Source organism: Sus scrofa, chromosome 6 (genome assembly GCF_054392235.1).
Source record: "Sus scrofa isolate SSC_HxYL_T2T_F1_AM1 chromosome 6, Sscrofa_HxYL_maternal_Yorkshire_Landrace_v2.0, whole genome shotgun sequence".
Classification (NCBI taxonomy): domain Eukaryota; kingdom Metazoa; phylum Chordata; class Mammalia; order Artiodactyla; family Suidae; genus Sus; species Sus scrofa.
The window spans coordinates 170,626,628-170,649,922 of NC_139388.1; the positions used below are offsets into that span (position 1 = coordinate 170,626,628).

The following is a 23,295-nucleotide window of genomic DNA, read 5'->3' on the forward strand; positions in this document are numbered from 1 at the left end:
ATATGTAGTATCATGTCATCTGCAGTCAGTGACAGTTTTACTTCTTCCTTTCCAATTTGGGTGCCTTTTATTTCTTTTTCTTATCTGATTGCTGTGGCTAGGATTTCTAATACTATGGTAAATAGAAATGGTGAGAGTGGGCATCCTTGTCTTAGTCTTGATTTTAGGGCAAAAGTATTGAGCTTTTCACCACTGAGTATGATGTTAGCAGTGGGTTTGTCATACCTTGTCTACTGTGTAGAGATATGTTCCCTCTGTACCAATTTTGATGAGCGTTTTTATCATGAATAAATGTTAGATTTTGGTCAGATGCTTTTTCTGCATCTATTGAGATAGATTATGTGGTTTTTATCCTCTTTTTGCTAATGTGGTACATTGCATTGATTGACTTATGGGTATTGAACCTTCCCTGGAATAAATTCCACTTGATCATGGATGTGATCCATTTTACATATTGTTGAACTTGATTTGCTAATATTTTGTTGATGGTTTTGCATCTGTATTCATCAGAGATATTGGCCAGTGATTTTCTTTTTTGGTAGTGTCTGGTTTTGGTATCAGGCTAGTGGTGGCCACGCAGAATGTATTTGGGAGTGTTCTCTCCTTTTCAGTTTCTTGGAATAGTTTGAGAAGGATGGGTATTAGCTCTTTTTCGTATGTTTGGTAAAATTCTCATGTGAAGCTGTCTGGTCCTGGACTTTTGTTTGCTGAGAGTTTTTTGATTACTAATTCAACAAGAGCTTAAGTTTATTCTACTTCTGAGGAGCCATCCATCATCAAGGGCTCCTTCCAGCCTGTTTTCCCCAATGTTCTTATTTCCTCCTTTACTTTAAACTTTTTCCTTCTATGTCTTTAAGGTGAAGAAGAAGCAGTGCTAGACTAAGTTCACATTCTGGCTCGGCCGCTTACTAACTGTGTGACCCCAGGAGAGTTCTTCAATCTCTGTAAACCTTAGTTTTTTTCATTTGTGAGATGAAAATAAAAATAACAGTGCAAGTACTATTTATGTTAGTTCCTTTCTTTTATTTCTGCCTTGCCTTTTTTCTTCTCTTTTCTCTTCTATATTTACCTCCTAACCTCTTCCCAACCTATAGTTGTGAGACTTACCCATCAGTTTGTTCTCCAGATTGACTGTCATTTATCATCCTTTGATTTATAGAAGAATAAAGTAACCCATATTTAGAAGACATCTTGGAAGTCATCTAGACCAGCCCGGTCAGCATCAATGCTGAGAGTAGGAATTGTTCCTGTCTTATTTTTTTTCTTCAGGTTTATATGCTGAGTATTTTTAAAGGGTTTAGAGAGCATGCTCAGTCAGCATACAGCTTTTTCTCACTTACTTAACAGAGGCATTTCTGTTTGCTTGTATATAGCAAAGGGTAAGAATCTGAATCAACCTGCTTACAATTTCAGAAATGTATTCCATGAAATTTGCTTCACTGCTCCTGCCACTGATTCTTCAAACAAGCCAAGTTCAGAGAGTCTCATTCCTTGAAATTGCTTTTAAACACTCGCCATTTAAATTGAAAAATAATAGGTAGAAACCCAGCGGTTCCTGATACAGTGCCTGGACGTAGCCTTGTTTAATATAAGAATTGGATTGTACAACAGAAAATTTATGACTTTTTCTTTATTCTTGGGGGAGAGGGCAGGAAAGGTGGGGACACAGTTGCAATGTTTAAGAGTGGAATAGAGCAATGAACCTTTCTTTCACAATGCTGGCAATGAATTGACAGTGAAGAACCACCATGAACCTTATACATTTTTTAGTTCATGCTGAAGTGACAATTTAGATTTCTTTCTTGTATGTCATTTAACTCAAACTTCATATTCTCCAAAATACAGAGATTAATACTACAAGATACACTCCAGCTATAATAGGTATTTCCTAAGTAGGAGACCGAACACCAAAGGGAATCCTTTCTTCTAACATCTTTTGATACATTAAGATTTCACCACACCGGAAGTCTGACACTTAAATATGAAACCTCTTGGCCGTCTTGTTGTATAGCACTGGGAAGTATGTCTGTTTGCTCATGGTGGAGCATGATAATGTCTATGTGTATGTGTGACTGGGTCATCTTGCTGTACAGTAGAAAATTGACAGAACACTGTAAACCAGCTATAATAGAAAAAAATAAAAATCATTAAACTTTAAAAAGGGGGAAAAATGAAATCTCTTGGCCAAATAAGAAATTACAGCTATTATGGTTATTACCTTACATATCACTATATGTATTACATATTAAACCCAGCATTAAATATGCCTGCACAATTACACTGTGAACAATAGCTGTGATGACAATAGTGAAAAAGGACCATCTTTAGCCCAAGAAGAGTTAAGAAAAAAATGTGAAAAGTAGAAAACAGAGTTGGGCATTTTCTGATCTGAAAACAATGTTTCAAACATAGGAATAATAAAGAGAAAAGTATTCCCTTATTTCCTATGATATGAAAGATTTATTTTAGCTATCAGACAAGAACAGAGCTACGTAATCCAGTTCTACTGCAGCATTGTAAGATGCATCCCTTCACCACAGTGTAAGATTTAAAAGCCTCTGCACTAAGTTACATATTATATAAAGTGTAGTAAGATTGCTGCTGTCCTGCTAAGTACTTCCAGTCCCTACCCATGTCCTACTGCAGTATTGGTGGTCCCAGTAGTTTTATGGGAACACATCATTAAAAAAATAATAAAGCAATTAAAATACAAATCCAAATGCCTCAGTAACCATATATCCAACTTAGACTATCTATTTAAATGTTGTATTTGCTTCCCACTAACTCTTCATTTCATGCAAACTTGAGCAATAAATCTTCCATACTGAAGTATTTTCCTTGCCTAGTTAATTCAAAGGAAAAAACTAGTTAGTAAAGAAAAATGTAGGGATTAACATACTCTTTTAATTTGAGATATTATATATATATATATATATATATATATATATATATATATATATATATACACACACCCACACACACACACACACATATACTTTTGTTTTTTTTTTTTTGCTTTTTGGGGCTGTATCTGAAGCATATGGAAGTTCTCAGGCTAGGGATCAAATCAGAGCTGCAGCTGCTGGCCATAGCCACAGCCATAGCCATGCCAGATCCGAGCCACATCTTCAACCTACACCACAGCTCACAGCAACGCCAGATCCCTAACCCACTGATCGAAGTCAGGGATTGAACCCATGTCCTTATAGATGCTAGTCAGGCTTGTTATCACTGAACCACAACAGGAACTCTCTGTTTAAAATCTTTTTAAGGTTTAAAAATTGTTTAAAGTTTTAAACTTCTAGTAGGAAAACATCATCTGCATGAATACCCTGATGGCAAATCACTGTAAATGTTTCGGCTTCATTTGGGGCAGCGGGGTAGGATGATCTTCCCCAGCTTTTTCATGAGAAGGCCAGAGGGACACTGGTTTGTATTGTTGCAGCCTCCATTAGGTGATCTAAATTGGTTTTCCTTCAGCAAGGGCTTTATTTCTCAGAAGGACATTATGCTTGACCTCCAAATTTGGCCAACAATTTACCAGTGAGATTCATAACCTTTGGATTGCTCTGATATTTCGACATTTTCTGGGTTCTGGGCCACATCCTAGAAGGCCACCATAACTTCTGGATCCTGCATGGCTGCAAGAACCTCTGGGTCACTAACAATTTCCTTGAGTTCAGGCAATCCTGCCATTCCAGACATGCCCCCCTCCCATTCCAGGCATTCCTCTAGGAAAATTACCAGGCATTCCCCCCAGGAAAGCCACCTGGAAAAGAGCCATACTGAGCTTCTGATTGTCATCTGGCTTCTTCCTCCCTCTGGGCTCTCTCGTGTTCTTCCTGAGCCTTTTTAACCCTTTTATTCTTTCAATGATCTCTTGCTCTTCCCGTTTTCACTCATACTTTCTCCGATGTTCAGCAGTTTTCTGGGCCCTTGGTTGAACTTTTCAGCATTGAACTCGCATCTTCGTCATAACCCGCTCTACACACAAGGGTAAGATCATGGGCTGCTTCTTCCCACTGGCCCAGAAGTCTGTGTGCTTTCCCTCGCCACTTGTATACCTGAGCTGAACTAGGATTTCTTTCAGTAGCTCTGTCACAGTCTCAGATGGCAGCATTTGGCTTCTGTAATTTGATGAAGACACTGGCTCTCTTGGCATATAGAATGGCCAAATGAGGATTTATATTGATGGCATCTATGGACAAGTCAGTGGCTTTCTGCAGTTCCTTTAGGGAATCAGTGACAGCCACTTTTTTTTTTTTTTTTTTTTTAATCGTTTGCCTGATCCATCATCTCCTCTGTTATCTCTACATTTTCATCTCCCTCTTCTTGGGAGTCACCAGTGTCTGGTTCAATCACACCTTCATTGGTAATTTCTAGATCAGTTTCCTCGCTCAATGGTTCATCTGTCTTTGTTTTCCTCCGCCTTCTTACTGTCTGCTTTTAATTCCTTGGCATTTTTCTTCTGACTTAGTTTTATGAGTAGTAGATGGTATTTTAAGCCCCCCCCCCCAATGCTCTCCGCCCACTCCCTCAGGGAGCACATTTTCTCAGTGTGCAGAAGGCCCAGGTCCTGCATACATATTTTTTACGAAGGCTCGAAGCTTGCTTACTTTACAGGGGTCCGTGGTCCAGAGGTGGCAGACACAGTGGACTCAGTGGAAGCCATAGCCTGATTCCAGGCCCACGCACTGGCTCAGCATGACTGCGTAAAGGGTTCTTGTCTTCTTTCTTATTGCATTCTCACAGTGGCTGGTACAGAGGACACAGTCAGTAATGTAATTTAAATGAATGAATGAATGAAAAAAAACTTTATCATATGATTCACAAAGTCTCATTTACCAGTCGAAACTTACAATATCCTCTTCAACTATTAGACACTGAGATCACTGCCAGGGATTATACCGTACTCATCACTATATCTTTAACACTAAGCATTGAATCTTGCATGCAAATGAATGATTGAAATGAGCAAAATAGATGGTCATATTTTCTTTAGTATCGCTAATGACAGGGAACTTTTAATCTTTTAAGGTAAATAAAACACAACCAACTCTTTGATTCATTCAGTCTGACATTTCAGACAGTGATGAAGTGATCCATTAGTGTCCAAGTGAAATATTATGAGGTTTATCGATGGTCTTACAACTTCAAGACTCCCAGTCATCTTGTACCACAGAATTGATCGTGAGAAAGTCTGCAATTTATGTAGAAGACAGCTTGACGCAAATAAAAACTGTGTAGCAGTTGATCATAAGCCAAAAGCTGAATAGGCCAACTATGGCAGTGAGGCTCGGGGTCAAGAAATGCCCCTAGACCTAGAATTAAGATGATTATTAAAAATTGGAGAATGCTAAATAATGATATAAAGCAGAAGATACCTCTGACTTCTAAAGACTTAGTATCCAACTTGGGTTCTTAGAATAGAAAGATGAGGGATTATAGGAAGAATAGAGCTAAAACAGCACCTATAGAACTTGATCGAGCAATTGGAAGGATGAAGTTTGCCATCCCGTTGTGATGGAGAGGGCGACAGGTGAAACACATTTTGGATTTGTTAAGTTTGAGATGTTTACCAAGACCTTCAAGTAGGGAATTGGATGTGTGAATCTGGAGTTCGGGAGAGAGATCTTTATCTGAGATATAAATATGAGAGTCATTGGCCTCTAGATATTATTTAAAGCAAAGGCACTAATTGAAATCACTGAGGAAATAATTGTAACTAAAGAAAATGGCCAAGGCCCAAGCCCTGGAGCATTCTAACATTGAGCTGGGGATAAGAGGAGGAACCAACTAAAAATATTAAAAAGGGGAGCCCAGTAAGATCAAAGGAAAACCAAGAAGGTGTGGTATCCTAGAACCCACTGAAGGAAACTATCAAAGATGAGGGAGCGGTTAATGGTGTCACGTGGAAGATCTGAGAAACACCTATTTAATTTAGCAATATGGAGCAGAGCCAAGACAGGCTCTTCCGTGACGTCATTTGACTCACTCCGTCCAGCCATGCCTAGGTGGGAGTTATCCACCGTGAACTTCCTGGTTGAATAAGCCAAGCCAATCCCTTTTTTTGGTAGTTTGAGTTGAATGTCTGTCAGTTTCAATGAAAAGAGTCCTAACCTGTCTTGTCTTCATGTCTTCAAGATGGTCTTCATATTATTTTTAAAGAGAATTTTTTCTGGGTTTCCATTTTTATTTATGTTTATAAATACTTGCTGTTTATTACTTATATTTATATATATGCACATCTTCTTGTAAACAAATGTTTTGCAGTTTTACACATTGAAATCGAAGTTATTATAGGAAAACTTGGAAAAAATCAACTCTGCATTTTGTCATGGTTTTGTTTTGTATAGCTCGGTGTTTTATTACAAAGGAAACACCCATTTAGCCACTCCCAGAACAAGAAACAGAATATTGCCAGCACCCTGTCTCGCTCAGGCTGCCTCTCTGTCACGTCTCCACCCTCCACACAAATATAACTACTACCCTGATGTAATGGTAATCGGTTCCTAGCGTTTCTTTATTGTCCCACTTAAGCACATATCCCTAAATGCTGTAACTTAAATTTGCATGTTTTTTAAACTTTACGTAAGTGTTATCATGCAGTCTAACTTGACTCACTATTACGTTTTTTGTCTAACTTGACTCACTATTACGTTTATGAGATGAATCTATACCGTTAAATGTAGTGACATGGCAGCGCAGTCCACAGGTACCATAACGGAATAGTTTCAGGCCTCCAGAAAGTTCTCTCAGGTGGCTTCTTGTCAATTCCCCCACCTTCCAAGAGGCAATGATTGTTTTAATATTTTTCACCTTAGACGAATTTTCCTGTTCTAGAATATCATTATAAATGGGATTATGGGTCCACGTTGGGCATTTGTGAGATTCATTTGTAAGATTCATTATATTATGGGTATTATGTAAATTTCAAGTGGTTTTTGAGTATATGAATATACCACAATTTGTCCATTTTTATTTGAATAATCTTTGATTTTTTTCAGATTTTTTGCTGTTGTGACTATAACTGCTATGAACATTTTTATACAAAGTTATATGGACTTTCCCTCCCCCCCCCATTTCTCTTGGCTACATACCTAGGAATGGAATTGTTGGGTCAAATTATTCAGAGATGTAAGTGAATATATCATTTTGGAATTCATCAGTTTATTTATGGTTATTTCCACTTGCAGTACATGAAAGTTCTAGTTGCTCTACTTCTTGGCCAATATTTTTTTATGTCAGTTTTATAAATTTTAGCCATTCTAGTGAGTGTGTCATTTTGGGTTTAATTTACATTTCTGTAATAACTAATGATATTGAGCACTTTTTCATTTATTCATTAATCATTTGTATATCTTCCTTCATGAAGTAGCTGTTTAAATCTTTTTCCCATTTAAAAAAAAGTGTGTTGTATGGGTATTTTTGTTTTGTTTTGTTTTGTTTTGTTTTACTGTGTTGTAGATATTCTTTATATATTCTGGATACAAGTCCTTTAGCAGATGTTTTTGTCAGATTTTCTTCTTGTCTGTAGCTTGCCTCTTCATTTTCTTAGTGTATTTTGTAGAGAAGAAAATTTGATGAAGTCTGATTTATCTTTTTTTCATGATTATTACTTTCTCAATAATGTTTTTATAGTTTTTTGGCAGCCTCGTATACATGTTTAGTTAGATATATTTCTAAATATTTGAAATTTTTATGCTGTTATAAATGCTATAATTTTAAAATTACATTCTGTAACTGCTGGTCTATCAAAATACAACTGGTTTTTGTGTATTAAATTGTTATCCAGTAACCTTGTTAAATTCACTAATTTTAATAATTTGTCTGTAGATTCTTTTGGACTTTCTACCTCCACAATCATATCCTCTACAAATAATGGGAGGGGTTCTTTTGTTTGTTTCTAATCATTACAGCTTTTCTTTTCCCTGCCTTTCTGCACTGGTTTGGACCTCCAGCACAAAGTCAGATAAAAATGGTAATGTAGCATCCCTATCTTGTTCAGTTATCTTTTAAAAATAACCATCACCAAAACCAAGAAATTTTCAGCATTTAGTTTGTTAAATTACAGATTGAATATTATCATTAGTTTTTCTAAACCAAGAAGTTTTATCTGGGTATTTAATTTTCTGTGTTGCAGAATTACTTAACTAATTTTTAAGTTGTCCTCATAAAAACTCTTTTTAAGCTGTCCCTCCAGGTATTGACATGGGTAAATACCTAGAGTGGGTTGAAGTCTCTAGCCTTTGTGATGTTTTGGTGTGTCTAGGGTTTTGCTCCTTCTAGAATGTTGCTCCAGTGCAGCTTATTTTTAATCAGGTGTACTCTGTGTTATACTTTATTTATAGCTTGTTGTAATCCAGTGAAGTAAATAGATTAGTGTCATAAGATGGGGATAGTATGATGAGAGGATCAGGGCTTGCTTAAGATAACCCAGCTAGGGAGTGGCAAGACCCAGACTTAAGTCCATAGTTTTTGATTTAAGATGCAGTGTACTTCCCATCATACACAGCCACTTCTGCTTGTGCCTTGGTGTTGGTTAGTTTGGAGAAAAGGGACTAGCTTAGAGACTGCTGAGGTGATGATCTAGACAGGCAGTAATGTGAACCCGAACTGGTGGTTACAAGAATTAAAAAGGGAAATAGCATGCAGTTTGTGCTTTGCCATTCCCTTCACTGTTTTTCTGTATTTTGTCTCGGGTCTATCCTAGCAGCTTTGTGTTGCCACCATGTATTGTAACTGTCTGTCTACATGTCCCTCTCTTTTCAGATTTTAATATACTCAAGGCTATATCTTATTTACGTATCTTTATTGCTCAACCTTAGCACATTGTTCTGATGATGTTATTGTTTGTTTGCTTGACTGAGTGAATGAATAGATAGATAATAGAACCATTTTTGGAGAACTTTGTAAGCTTTGTATGTAGGAGACAAGGAATAGAACAAGTTGTAGAACATTTGACCACAGAGTTCAACACCGAATGACCGAGATGTTTTCTTTAATCAGGCCTGAAAAATCAGAGAAGCATAATTTAGGGAGAGATGATGAGTCCTTTTGAAACATGTTAAATTTAAATGACTTACTTAGGAGATGTCCAGAAGACAGTTGCAAATGTAGATCTGGAGCCTGGAAGATTTTTAGAGATATACTTTTAAGCTGTTCCAGCAAAAACTAGCCACTGAAATTACTTGAGACTATCTCACCATCACTTCTCTCCTATCAATAACTTTAACAGCCTCCTAGTTAATCTCTCTGCTTGTTCCAGCCTCTCTCTTTTTTTTTAATTTTATTTTTATTATTTTTACAGAATAAAATACATATATTTAACCACAATTACATTCACACAGATTATTGTATCATGGATCCTAAGAAACAGATTAAGTGACCCCCTCTGGAGAAGTGGAATGGAAAATATGCTGAGACAAATAGGAAATTTCTTCTATACTTTATCCCATTTTGTATGGCTTTCATCTTTACTATTTAGTATTATCTATTACATTTCAATTTTTCTTTAAATATTAGCATTATATTAAAATTGTGTATATTATGCAACTAAAATTTATAAAGAAGAAAGCCTTGTATACCATTTACTTTTATATAGCACAATAAAAAGAATAACTTAACTGGTAAGAATAACAAAAATAATACACCCTCTGAAAATAAGTAAAATATAAAATGCATAAATTGGTTAAAAAACAGTGTGACTATATAAATATGTCCTCACAATTTGTTCCATCTCACTGATTCTTCAATAAAGGCATTACGCCATTCTAGGTGATGTGATAAACAAGACATTATAGACTTTACATTGTACCATGGAGAGAAATGGTTATTAATAATACAACTGTAGAATTGTACTATTTAATTGTACAGTTGCATTATTTAATTATAATTATCATAAGTTCTTTGATGGAGAGGAAATCAGAATCAGATGTAAGAAGACTTAAGCATTCCAAGAATGATGTCAAATGACCCCCTTCATGGTGGATTATGTACTTATTTACTATGAGATATATTTCTTCTCCAGAGATTCCTTGTTTGTGTAGCAATTGTAGATTTTTGGTTTGCAGTTATTCTGAAGTTTTGATATAAGAGTCTATATGTATATGAGATTGTTTTAAGTTGTTGTTCTCTTAACTGCAAGTTCATCTCCAGTGTCCTGCATTTGTACCCACCTCTTTTCATGATTTCTGATTTTGGTGATATAATTGTGCATGGATGATTTCGTATCTTTACTGTATATATACCTTTACTGGTGAGCCTTGTCATTTGTGGAATTTTTGTTTTCTGTTGCTGTCTTTTCTTTTCTGCCTAGAGAAGTTCCTTTAGCATTTGTTGTAAGGCTGGTTTGGTGTTGCTGAATTCTCTCAACTTTTGCTTATCTGTGAAGGTTTTGATTTCTCCTTCAAATCTGAATGAGAGCCTTGCTGGGTAGAGTATTCTTGGTTGGAGGTTTTTTTCCTTTCATCATGTTAAGTATATCATGCCACTCCCTTCTGGCCTGCAGAATTTCTGCTGAAAAATCTGCCAATAACGTTATTGGGGTTCCCTTGTATGTTACTTGTTTCTTTTCCCTAGCTGCTTTCAAGATTTTCTCTTTGTCTTTAATTTTGGTCAGTTTGATTAATATGTGCTTCGGTGTGTTCCTCCTTGGGTTTATTTTATATGGTACTCGTTGTGCTTCCCGGATTTGAGTGAGTGGTTCCTCTCCCATGTTAGGGAAGTTTTCGGCTGTTATCTCTTGGAATATGTTTTCTGTCCCCTTCTCTCTCTCTCTTGTCCTTCTGGCACCCCTATAATACGGATGTTGGTGCATTTCACATTGTCCCAGAGTTCTCTGAGACTCTCTTCATTTGTTTTCAATCTGAGACTCTCTTCATTTGTTTTCAATCTTCTTCCTCTTTTCTGTTTTGCATCCGTAATTTCCACTAATCTGTCCTCCACCTTGCTTATTCATTCTTCTGCCTCCTGTATTCTGCTGTTAGCTGCTTCGGGTGAATTTTTATTTCAGTTATTGTATTTTGCATCTCTTCTTGTTTAAGTTTTGTATCTTGTATCTCTTTGCTCAGTATTTCCTGTAAGTTATCCATCTTTGCCTCCAGTTTATTTCCAATGTTTTGAATCATCTTCAGCATCAACAATCTAAAGTCTTTTTCCTGGAGGCTAAGAATCTCCTCATTGCTTAGCTGATTTTTCTGGGGTTTTTCCTTTCTCCCTCATCTGAGTTGTAGTTCTCTGTCTTCTCATTTTATAAGTTTTTGGCGTGGTAACCTTTTTACAGATAATAGAGTTGTAGCCTCTCTTACTTTTGGTGTCTGCCCCCCTTGTGGCTGAAGTTGGTATGGGGGGCTTGCTGTAGGCTTCCTGATGGGAGGGACTGATGCCTGCCCACTGGTGGGTGGAGCTGATTCTAATCTCTCTGGTGGGTGGGGCTTAGTCTCTGGCTGGGATTAGAGGCAGCTGTGTGCCTGAGGGGTCTTTAGGTAGCCTGAGTACTGAGAGGTGGGGCTGTGATCCCACCTGGATTGTTGTTTGCCCTGGGGTGCTAACTGACAGGTGGGGCCAGATTTTCCCAAAATGGCCACCCCCAGAGAAAGGTAGCTGCTGAATATTCCCGAGAGCTTTGCTTTCAATGTCCTTCCCTCACAACAAGCCACATTCACCCCTGTTTTCCCAGGATGTCCTCCAAGAACTGCAGTCAGGTTTGACCCAGATTCCTATGGAGACCTCACTCTGCCCTGGGACCCAGTGCACGTGAAAGTCCGTGTGCACCTTTTAAGATTGGGGGTCTCCATTTCCCCCAGTCCTGTGGAGCTCCTGCGCACAAGCCCCATTGGCCTTCAATGCCAGGTGCTCCAGGGGCTCTTTCTCCCAGTGCCAGATCCCTGCACGTGAAGGTTTGATGTGGGGCTCAGAACTCTCACTCCTGTAGGTGCATCTCTGTGAACCAGTTAGTTTTCAGTCTGTGGAGCTTCTCACCCGGGAGATATGGGGTTGTTTATATCGCAAAATCACCCCTCCTACCTCTTGATGTGGCCTCCTCTTTTTCTTCTGGAGTAGGGTATCTCTTTTAAGGTTTCCGGTCCATTTGGGTAGAGATTGCTCAGCCTTTAGTTGTGAATTTTGTTGTTTTTAGGAGAGAAGTTGAGCTCCAGTCCTTCTATTCCGCCATCTTAATCCTCTCTCCCAGCCTGTCTTTCAGTTCATTCGCCACAGTCCTACCAGAATGATCTTTCTAAAACAGATCAGATCATGATATTGTCTTATTTCAAATAATCTTTTAGTGGCTCCTCTTGTTTTCAGAAGAGACTCGACCCTCCTGTTTCCTTTATATTCTCATCCCTCCCCGCCTCTCTGGACTCATCTCTCCATCCTCTTCTTACATTCCGCCCTCGGCCATAGAAAACTGCTCGAAGTCACATGTAGAGGCCACCATTACAGAAGTATAGGTGGGGGGGGTGATACTGCTACTAATAACAAGATTTTTTTCAGCACGTGTAAGATTGTGCCAGTCATTATTTAGAGCAATTTATATATAATAGCTAACACCTAATATGGCACATACCATGTAACAGCACGTTTCTCAGAGCTTAACACTTTGCCACACCAACCAGAGACACGTGGCTTCTTAGGTTCATTTAAACATTCAGACTCAAGACTGTAAAAGGCCTCACTTGACATCAGTCTACTCAAAAAACTATAGGATATTTCAAAACTTAAGTACAAGCTACAGAAATCAAAACGGTATGGTATTGACATAAAAGACATATAAACGAATGGAATAGAAGACAGAATCAAGAAATAAACCTTCTCTATACAAGGAGATCCTGCTGAATAGCATTGAGAACTTTGTCTAGATACTCATGTTGCAACAGAAGAAAGGGTGGGGGAAAAATGTAATTGTAATGTATACATGTAAGGATAACCTGACCCCCTTGCTGTACAGTGGGAAAATAAAAAAATTTAAAAAAAAATAAAATAAAATAAACCTTCTCATACATGATCAAACGATTTTTGACAAGGGTACCAAGACCATTCATTGGGGGAAAGTCTTTCAGCAATCAGTGCTGAGAAAACGGTGTCCACATGCAAAAGAATGAAGTTCTTTACTTAATACCGCATACAAAAACTGACTCAAGAATTCCCTTGTGAAGCAGCAGGTTAAGGATCCAGCCAAAGTTGTCACTGCAGCAGCTTGGGTCACTGCTGTAGCATGGTTTGATCTGAGGCCAGGAACTTCCATATGCAGTGGGTGCAGCCAAAAAAAAAAAAAATTGACTCAAAATGGATCAAGGACCTAAATGTAAGACTTGAAACAATAAAACTCTTAGAAGAAAACAGGACAAAAACTTCTGGACACTCTTTGGATTTGGCAGTAATTTCTTGGACATAACACCAAAGGCACAAGTAACAAAAGAAATTGAATTTCATGAAAATTAAAAATTTTGTACATCAGAAGATATTATCTACAGAGTAAAAAGACAACACAGAGAATGGAAAAAAATATTTGCAAATCATGTATTTGATAAGAAATTAATATCCGGAGTATATAAAGAACTCCTAAAACTCAACAACAAAAAACCAAACAACTTGATTCAAAAGTTGGGCTAAGGACTTGAATACACATTTCTCCAAAGAAGATACACGAATAGCTAATAAGCACATGAAAAGATGCTCAACATCACTGATCATTAGGGAAATGAATGCAAAACAAAACTCTAATGAAATACCACCTCACACCCAGTAGGATGGCTATTATTAAAAACAAAAACAGGGGGTTCCTGTTGTGGCGCAGTGCTTAACGAATCCGACTAGGAACCATGAGGTTGCGGGTTCAATCCCTGGCCTTGCTCAGTGGGTTAAAAACCCAGTGTTGTCGTGAGCTGTGGTGTAGGTCGCAGACACGACTTTGGATCTTGCATTGCTGTGGCTGTGGCGGAGGCCTGCGGCTACAGCTCTGATTAGACCCCTAGCCTGGGAACCTCCATGTGCCGAGGGAGCGGCCCTAGAAAAGGCAAAAAAAAAAAAAAAAAAAAAAAAAAACAGTATGGAGTTCCCTTCGTGGTGCACTAGAAACAAATCCAGCTAGGAATCATGAAGTTGCAGGTTCAATCCCTGGGCTCAGGGGTTAAGGATACAGCATTGCCACAAGCTGTGGTGTAGGTCACAGACACAGCTCGGATCTGGCATTGCCGTGGCTGTGGTGTAGGCCGGCAGCTGTAGCTGCGATTAGACCCCCAGCCTGGGAACCTCCATATGCTGAGGGAGCAGCCCAAGAAATGCAAAAAGACCAAAAAAATGTTAAAAATACAGAGTTCCCGTTGTGGCACAGCAGAAACAAATCCGACAAGCATCCATGAGGATGCAGGTTCAATCACTGGCCTCCCTCAGTGGGTCAGGGATCCAGCATTACCGTGAGCTCTGGTGTAGATTGCAGATGAGGCTCGGATCCCATGTTGCTGTGGCTGTGGCATAGATCGACAGCTGTAGCTCCATTTCGACCCCTAGGCTGGGAACTTCCATATGCCATGGGTGCAGCCCTACAAAGCAAAAAAAAATTTTAATTGAAAAAAATAAAAATAGAATTACACATGGCCCAGCAATTCTGCTTCTGGGTATAAACCCAGAGGAATTGAAAGTAGAGTTTCAAAGGGATATTTATATATCCATGTTTATAGCAGCATAATTCACAATAATTAAAATGTGAAAGCAACAACAGTGCCCATTGATGGATGAATGGATGAGCAAAATGTGATAATACATAAGTTGGAGTATTATTCATCCTTAAAAAGGAATAACGTTCTACAGTATGCTACAGTATGAATGAGGACATTATGTTAAGTAATTATGCCAGTCCACAAAAGACAAATACTGTTTGATTCCACTTATATGAGGTACTTAGAGTTGTGAAAATCCTAGAGACGCAAAGTAGAATGGTGGTTGCCAGGGACTTGGGGGAGGGAAGAATGAAGAGTTATTTTTTAATAGGTATAGAGTTTCATTTTACAAGGTGAACCCCTTGTGGGGATGGATGAAGGTGATGTTTGCACAGCGGTGTGAATGTATCTAAAACCACTGAACTGCACATTAAAAATGGCTCAGGTGGAATGTTATGCGTATTTTAACGCTATTTTTTTAAAAAATAAAACAAGGTGTATAGGATAGGATCCAAAGCTTGCTAGCAAGACAGCATCGGGCATTCTTCAGTGAGAGCTGTCCACACAGCTGTCCAGGAGCAGCTCTTTTCCCCATTGCTCTAGGTGATGCTCGAGGAGAAAGAAATGAGATCCACATAAGACGGGTCTGGGAGTTGCCCTGACCTAAAACGCTCATGTCCCACAGGAGTCAGCATCTCTTACAGCAGTACCATAGGCATGATATTTAGGGTCCCCATAAGGTTTTTCCAAGTTATGGGTCACCACTCAAGGGAGCCTATAGATTTGGCACACAATAGGTATTTATAATTCTTCCAGTTTTAACCAGTCAGGTGTCATTGTAAACCATCGTGTTGCTTAAGAACATAGTTGAACTTCTGCCTTTATTAAGTTTTCAGGGGAACATCGTTAAAAAGATAATCAAAAGTCAATGTCTCGTGAAGAAAGGGAAGAGTTTTGTTAACCCTTTACCCACACACATTAACCCGTTTATTCCTTACTACAACAAAATAAGGTAGTGAATATTATTATCGCTTTTTATAAATAAGGAAGCTGAGGTACAGAGAAGTTAGGTTCAAGGTCATACAACTATTAATACAGATGCTAGAACATGAACCCGGGCAGTACAACTTATAGCACGTACTCTTTTAACCCTTGTGTTAGGCAGAATAATAGCTTTCCAAAGATGTCCACACCCCTGTCACCAGAACCTGTCCGTATGTTATGTTATATGGCAAGGATGAATTAAGTGGGGATTAGGAGTTCCCGTCATGGCACAGTGGTTAACGAATCCGACTAGGAACCATGAGGTTGCGGGTTCAGTCCCTGCTCTTGCTCAGTGGGTTAACAATCCGGCGTTGCCTTGAGTTGTGGTGTAGGTTGCAGACGCGGCTCGGATCCTGCGTTGCTGTGGCACTGGCGTAGGCCAGGGGCTACAGCTCCAATTCGACCCCTAGCCTGGGAACCTCCATATGCCGAGGGAGCGGCCCAAGAAATAGCAAAAAGACAAAAAAAAAAAAAAAAAAAAAAAAAAAAGATCACAGTGGGGATTAAATTTACTACTAATCAGTTGACCTTAAGATGGGGAGATGGAGGCAGAGGCAGGTGATGCAGTGTCAGACTGCTTTAGTGGAGGCGTAGCCATGACTGATAACGAAGATGGAGGGATGGGGTCACCAGCCAAGGAAAAGCTGGAAAAGGCAGGAAAATGGATTTTTTTTTCCTCTAGAGACTCCAGAAGAGACAGCCTTACAGACATGTTGATTTTTAACCCAGTAAGACCTATTTTTGGACTTCTGACTTCCAGAACGACGGGACAGTAAATTTGTGTTGTTTTAAGCCACTCATTTTGTGGTATTTTGTTATGGCAGCAGTAGGACACTAATACAATCACTATACTATACTGCATCTCAAATTATACTGTACTTCGTACTGCCAGGCTTCCTCACATTGCTGGTTTGCTTCTGCATGTGACATTCTGCCTCCTTGCCCCACTTCTGGAAGCTCTTTTATGCCCCCCACCCCTCAGTCTAGATTGGTTATTTCACCCCTGTGCTTCTGATTCTCTCTGTAGCACGTCTCCTGTTGCGTGCCAGATAATGGAGCTCTCCGCTACCTGTCCACCACCTCACCTTTGTGTCACTACTGCCTGCAGGTCTCTCCTGGACCCCAGCTCCTCAGCCTGGACTCGTTGTTCCTGCTCTGTTTTCTTATAGTACCACTTGCTGACCCTTGTTATAACATTTACCTTCCCAATTATAAATATTTACTTGCCTGTTCTCCCACTAGACACTGTTCCTTCTTATCTTGGTATCCTTGGTACCCAGCCTGGTACCTAGCACATTTCAAGCACTTAAATAGTTTGATGAATGAATCAATTATTCTGTCACTTAGAATTGCTGTTGGAATATTATATTCATCCTGAGGTTAAAAATCAAATTTTTTTCTCTTCATCAGAGTACAAAAAATAAAAATAGCTTACTGTGGCCACCATCAAAAATAAGGTAATAAACCTGCTGATCTAAGGTTTATCCCTTTCAGCATTCATTATCTCAAGTGATCATTAATTTTCAGCACTATTTCCCTAGATAATAGCCTGATCATTTTTCCTTTTCCCTTCAATTTTGCATGAGAAAAAAAAATCAAATATTTCACCTGGTATAATGTTTTGGTCCAGACTGGGATTCCACTATGTAGTCCTGGACCTTTGAGCCAAAGAAACTTCTTTGGCTTTTGGTCTTCCTGGACTTTCTAGATTTTTATCTTTTGTTTTTACCTTATCTCAGGTAAGAGCATTTCCATTCGCCTTCCAGGACGCTACACCTTCATGCCTACAAAATATTCTACAGGCTTCTTCACCATATTCTTGACCTCGGGGTGCCTACATGAACTACAGAGGAACTCCTGAATCTAGACCTGGGGTATTAGAGAAAACTCATCTAGCTTTGTCTCTTTCTCCTATAGGCTCCTTAGTAAGCAAATTTTCTGACTTAGCAGAAGGAAACTTTTCTTTTCCTTGATGTCACTACCTTCTGAGTACACGTGTGCTGTAATTCTGAGACTAGGGTCAGAGTAAATTGAACTTTAGTTGAGATCATGACTGTTTATATACAAATCTAAACTCAGTTTATAGATGAGAAAAATAAATTACATCACACAGAGCCTGGGAACCGATAATGCACAGTTCACATCTTAGATATTTCAAAGGTGGTTCAGGGAATTTTTCTAAAGAATATGCATGAGGAGACGAATATTCTGTTTAGCAGTTTTGTTCCCTGCCTTTGGGGTTGGAGCAGCAAAGGAGTTAAAAGCCACATAAGAGCAGGGGGCACAAGGAAATACTAGCTGGTTGATGGGATTGTACAGCAAGAATGTAATTTTGGTTCAGAAGAGTTGCTGACACTGGAGATTTTTCCAGTGAAGAGCTGCTCTTTGGATCCAGTGGATGATGTGAATGCATTTAGAACCCCGAGTGGAGACCTGATGAGAATATCTTCTCTTCAATGGGTGTTTGCATAGAATCAGGTTACTGTAGAACGTGGAAAAATGGGTTGCTCCAGTTTCTAAACAAAATGAAAAGCATTGTGCTAATTGAATTTGTTTTGACATTCTTGCTGCCCCACACAGGTCAAGTTGCAGGATAGAACAAAAGAATAAAGCTAAAGGGTAACGTGAGGCCTTGACCAACATGCTGTAAACGTTAGGAATGGTGTTCCTACGGCCTTTGAATCCTTTCAATAAAGAGTGTCAGAGGATTAAGGTTGCCTAAAACTTAGTCTTTTGATTGCTATGTGAATTTGATTGCAACTCATATGATATCTATGCATAGGCATTTTTCTTTAAATCTTCTGAGGTCAAGGCGCTGCTCAAAATGAGTGGCTCTTTAGATATTGGAACAAAGAAGTTAACTGCAGTTATAGTCAGAATACTAGCATAATAATAGCATTTTTGAGTACTTATGATATGCCAGACACTATTCTAAGGGCTATATATTAACTCATTTAGTATAATTTCAGTATATGCTGATGATTTGATTCCGTGCATACCATCTTGAGAAGTAGCCAGTTTTTACTCTTGGAGAAGGGTACTTGGGTAATTTTTAATGCTTTAATATAAATCTGAATATTATTTTGGAGTTCCCGTCGTGGCGCAGTGGTTAACGAATCCGACTAGGAACCATGAGGTTGCGGGTTCAGTCCCTACCCTTGCTCAGTGGGTTAACGATCCGGCGTTGCCGTGAGCTGTGGTGTAGGTTGCAGACGCGGCTCGGATCCCATGTTGCTGTGGCTCTGGCGTAGGCCGATGGCTACAGCTCCGATTCATCCCCTAGCCTGGGAACCTCCATATGCCGCGGGAGCGGCCCAAGAAATAGCAACAACAACAAACAACAACAAAAAAAACGACAAAAGACAAAAAAATAATAATAATAAATCTGAATATTATTTTGAAGGCTCTCAAAAATAAGCATTTGATCCCTCAGTGTTTTGGTTGATCAAAAACAGCTATGCGTATCCTTCTTTTTTTTAATTTTTTTTTCCCACACCTGTAGCATGTGGAAGTTCCCAGGCCAGGAATCAAACCCATGCCATGACAGTGACCCAAAGCCATTGCAGTGACAATGCTGGATCCTTAACCCACTGCACCACAAGGCAGCTCCTCTCTTCCTTTTGAAAAGGAGTTTATTGTTTAGGTTTTGTTGTTTCCCATTGATGAAGACTGCTAAAGGGAGCAGGGTAATATCTGAAATCATTTTACAATTATATCTTGCCCTTTTCTCTGTTCAAATCCGTAACCCAAGTGGTAGTTATTACCCTGTAACATCCTTTTTGGCAGCATGTGTACCTTATATGTGTACACTTTGCTTGTGCAAAGAACTGCTTAAGGAGCGAGGTATTTTTCCCCAATCTGTGTTCACATTTGTGAACTGAGGAGCTGTCATCTGATCTGCAGTTCTTAATAGATCGGTTATCCATCAGTACACAAGACAACTTGTTCTGATCCACAGAGTGGCAGGAGCAGGGGAGGGGGGGATGAATTTATCATTTTCAAAGTGGTTGTTTTATGCATATTTGACTTTTTAATGAATTTTTCCAACAAATCCTTTCCATTTTACTTTTTTCTACATAAACTCTTTCTAAAGTAACGGGAAAAGTAACTCAGTCCTTTAGAATATACACCTAATCCCCTTAAGGGAGACCCAAGTAAAAGAGCCCTGGAAAACTGGGTAATGCAAGGGTATCTCTAAGTGAATGCCTGGGCTTGGGAAACCTCATTGTTCTTTAACCGCGTTGCTGGCACAGATGGGGAGCGGAGACCATAGCTGCTGAAGCTTGGTGCTGAGACGGGCCTGTGGCTGCTCTTCAGAGGTTAATACAAGGAAAACCTCTTGATTTGCCAGAGGAGTCTGGGATGGGAGCAGATGGCCGCAAGAAGGGCCCTCCAGCTTACTCAGCTGCTCTGAGAAGCTTAGGGTGACCTCTCTAATACAAACAAGCCAAATAGCTCTCACGGTAATGGGGCCGCATCATTTGTGTTCTCGAATAACAATCCTGCTCCTCACTGTGCAACCTCTCGCACCCTCACCCAGTGTGTGAGCGCCATCTGCTTCCCGTGAGCTTATATAGGCGCTGGCTCTGGCCAGTTGGGATTGCTGTTGACGATGTCTCTGGGATACGTGCTCTTTCCGCATTCCTCTCACATGAGTCCGGTAGGCATGTAAGTATCATTATGTCTGTTAGCATCATCAAGAAACGGAGGCAAGGAGGCGTTGAGGGGTATTGGAAGTAGAATTGAAGCACCCTGATTCCCCAACTCTGTATGGAATGGTATGAGTCACACACCCACTCCAGTGCTCTCGTTTAGGCCGCGGTTATCCAGCTTTTGAATAAGGCTTTCTGGAGGGGAAATTGGTTATTTTGAGGCTATCACTTTCACTGTTTTAAGGCTTTGTGTGGCTAACGTTTTGCTAGGTGACAGAAAGGAAACAGAGTGGCTGCTGGTACACTGCCGTGGCCTTCCAGGAGACAGGAATTAAAGGTCTAATTTATACTATAGAGTTTCATCAAAACCAAATTTACTCAAGGGGAACGCTCTCATTCAAAGGAGTTACCTAGTTTATATATCTGTGTGTGTATACACTGAAACTGACTATAAGAAAAATTATTCTCTTTGTAAACCACAGCTCTCCTTTTCCCTGCCATTGGCGGAAGCTACATTCATTTTCATGCATTAGCACCTGCTCAAGGGTCTGGAGAATCAAAAGAGCAACGAGCAAAGTGGTTTTAATTGCCTAAGCTTTCCTAAAGGCTGTCTTGCACTCAGCAACACAAAAGACTTTGAATGGTGTCAGAGGGCTGTACTTAGAAGTGCTTTCCCGTCGAACTTTCAGATGATTCGCACACTGTCCTGAGATGTTGTCTAGTACAGATGAGTTCATGAGCCCATCTTCATTCCACCCGCCAGCATCACAGGGCACTTGTCAGTTTCAGCTGCCTTGAACAATCGCCCAGGAAGCCAAAGCAAAGTCAGAGTTTACTGACCTGTCACTAGTGCATCTTTGTAGAACTGTGCTTGCTGATTACTTTTATAAAATTGTGTACAGAAGTTCCCAGCGTGGCGCAGTGGTTAACGAATCCAACTAGGAACCATGAGGTTGCGGGTTCGGTCCCTGCCCTTGCTCAGTGGGTTAACGATCCGGCGTTGCCGTGAGCTGTGGTGTAGGTTGCAGACGCGGCTTGGATCCAGCGTTGCTGTGGCTCTGGCATAGGCCGGTGGCTGCAGCTCCGATTCAACCCCTATCCTGGGAACCTCCATATGCCGCGGGAGCGGCCCAAGAAATAGCAAAAAAAAAAAAAATGTGTACACATAATTTATATACTGTATAGTTGTATTCAGTCTGTTGTAGGAGTTAAGAGTACAGGTTCTGGAGCCAGTCCACCTGGTTAAAATCCCAACTCTGCCTTTTACAAGCTGTGTGATCTTAGACAAGCTCCTTTACCTCTCTGAGCCTCAGTTTCCTCATCTTAAAAAGGGCAATAACGGCAATAATAGGAGTTCCTGCTTTGGCACAGTGGGTGAATGATCAGGTATTGCTGTAGCTGTGGCTCGGATTCGATCCCTGGCCCAGGAACTTCCTTATGCCATGAGTGCAACTGAAAAAAGAAAAAAACGGGGCGGGGAGGTGATAATAAACAAACCCAGCTTGTGTGCTATTGTGAAGATTTAATTCGTTAGTACATGGGAATTACTTAGAACACTCTCTGGCACATAGTAAATATCCAGTAATTGTTAGCTAAAAAACTGCTCATATTTTACCTTTTAAAAAAATGCATTGAAAATTAGAAGAAGAATAGCTATCCATTTGAGGCATAAATATGAATTATAGAAAATAATCTTGATGCTTTGCTATTATTAGCTTGTGTACAAATTATTACTTTGCTCACTATCCCAGTAGAATTGTTTAATTATTATTATTAGGAGTTCCCATCGTGGTTTAGAGGAGACAAATCTGACTAGCATCCATGAGGACACAGTTTGGATTCCTGGCCTCACTCAGTGGGTTAAGGATCCAGGGTTGCTGTGAGCTGTGGTGTACGTTGCAGACGTGGCTCATCTGGACTTGCTGTGGCTGTAGTGTAGGCTAGCAGCTGCAACTCCGAATCGACCCCTAGCCTGGGAACTGCCATGTGCCGCAGGTGCGGCCCTAAAAAGACAAAAAACTATTATTATTATTAATTTTGGCCATGCTTGTGGCATGCATAAGTTCCCTAGCCAGGGATCAAACTTGAACCACAGCAGTGACAATACTGAATCCTTAACCACTAGGTCAAACAGAAACTCTAGAATTGTTTAATTAGGCTGATTTTATTTTAATTATAAAATCAGGGATTTTATAAACCTGATTAGTTAATTCTCTGTAAATCATGAATGTGGATATATAAATTAAAGCTTTGGCTCAGTGTTCATTTATTCGTTCATCCGTAAGTAAATGCTTTTTAAACCCTTATAGTGTACCTGATATGAACATACAGAGATGAAGACAACGTAACCCTTCTTTCAAGGAGTTTAAATCTAAAAGGAAAAGGCAAATATAAAAGCTATTAATTACACTAATATCAAGTGCTGTAAGAGAGATATGACTGATAAAATAAAAGCTCAAAAAGAAGTATTTAATTCTCCACGGAGATCAGAGAAGATTCCCCAGAGTAGGTATCACTTGAGTTGAGAATTACGGATACGGAGGCGAGAAGATCACACTTGGTACAGGGACGTAGAGACTAAGACAACCCTGCATAGTCAAGTCTGCAAGTAATTTATTGTGTTGAGTGTGTTGAGAAATGGTGAGAAGCAAGTCTGAAGCGATAAAAAGAGGCCACGTCGTAGGTTAGAACTGTACCCTGTAATCAGTGAGGAACCGTTTGAAAGAGTTAAAGCATTTCAGGTCAACAAACATTGTCATAGTTTTTTTTTTTTTTTTTTTTTTTTTTTTTGCTTTTTACGGTCGTACCTGCGGCATATGGAAGTTCCCAGGCTAGGGGTCGAATCGGAGCTGCAGCTGCAGCTGCCAGCCTGCATCACAGCCACAGCAACACCAGATCCAAGCCACGTCTGTGACCTACACCAAAGCTCACGGCAATGC

At 39.7% G+C, this 23,295-nt stretch overlaps 1 protein-coding gene and 1 pseudogene across 4 annotated transcripts in view; one reads left to right on the forward strand and one right to left on the reverse strand.

Moving 5' to 3' along the window:
* ZSWIM5 (zinc finger SWIM-type containing 5) overlaps window positions 1-23,295 on the forward strand; it is a 187,398-nt gene that overhangs the window by 104,740 nt on the left and 59,363 nt on the right.
* LOC100739209 (hsc70-interacting protein pseudogene) lies at window positions 3,507-6,008 on the reverse strand (annotated as a pseudogene).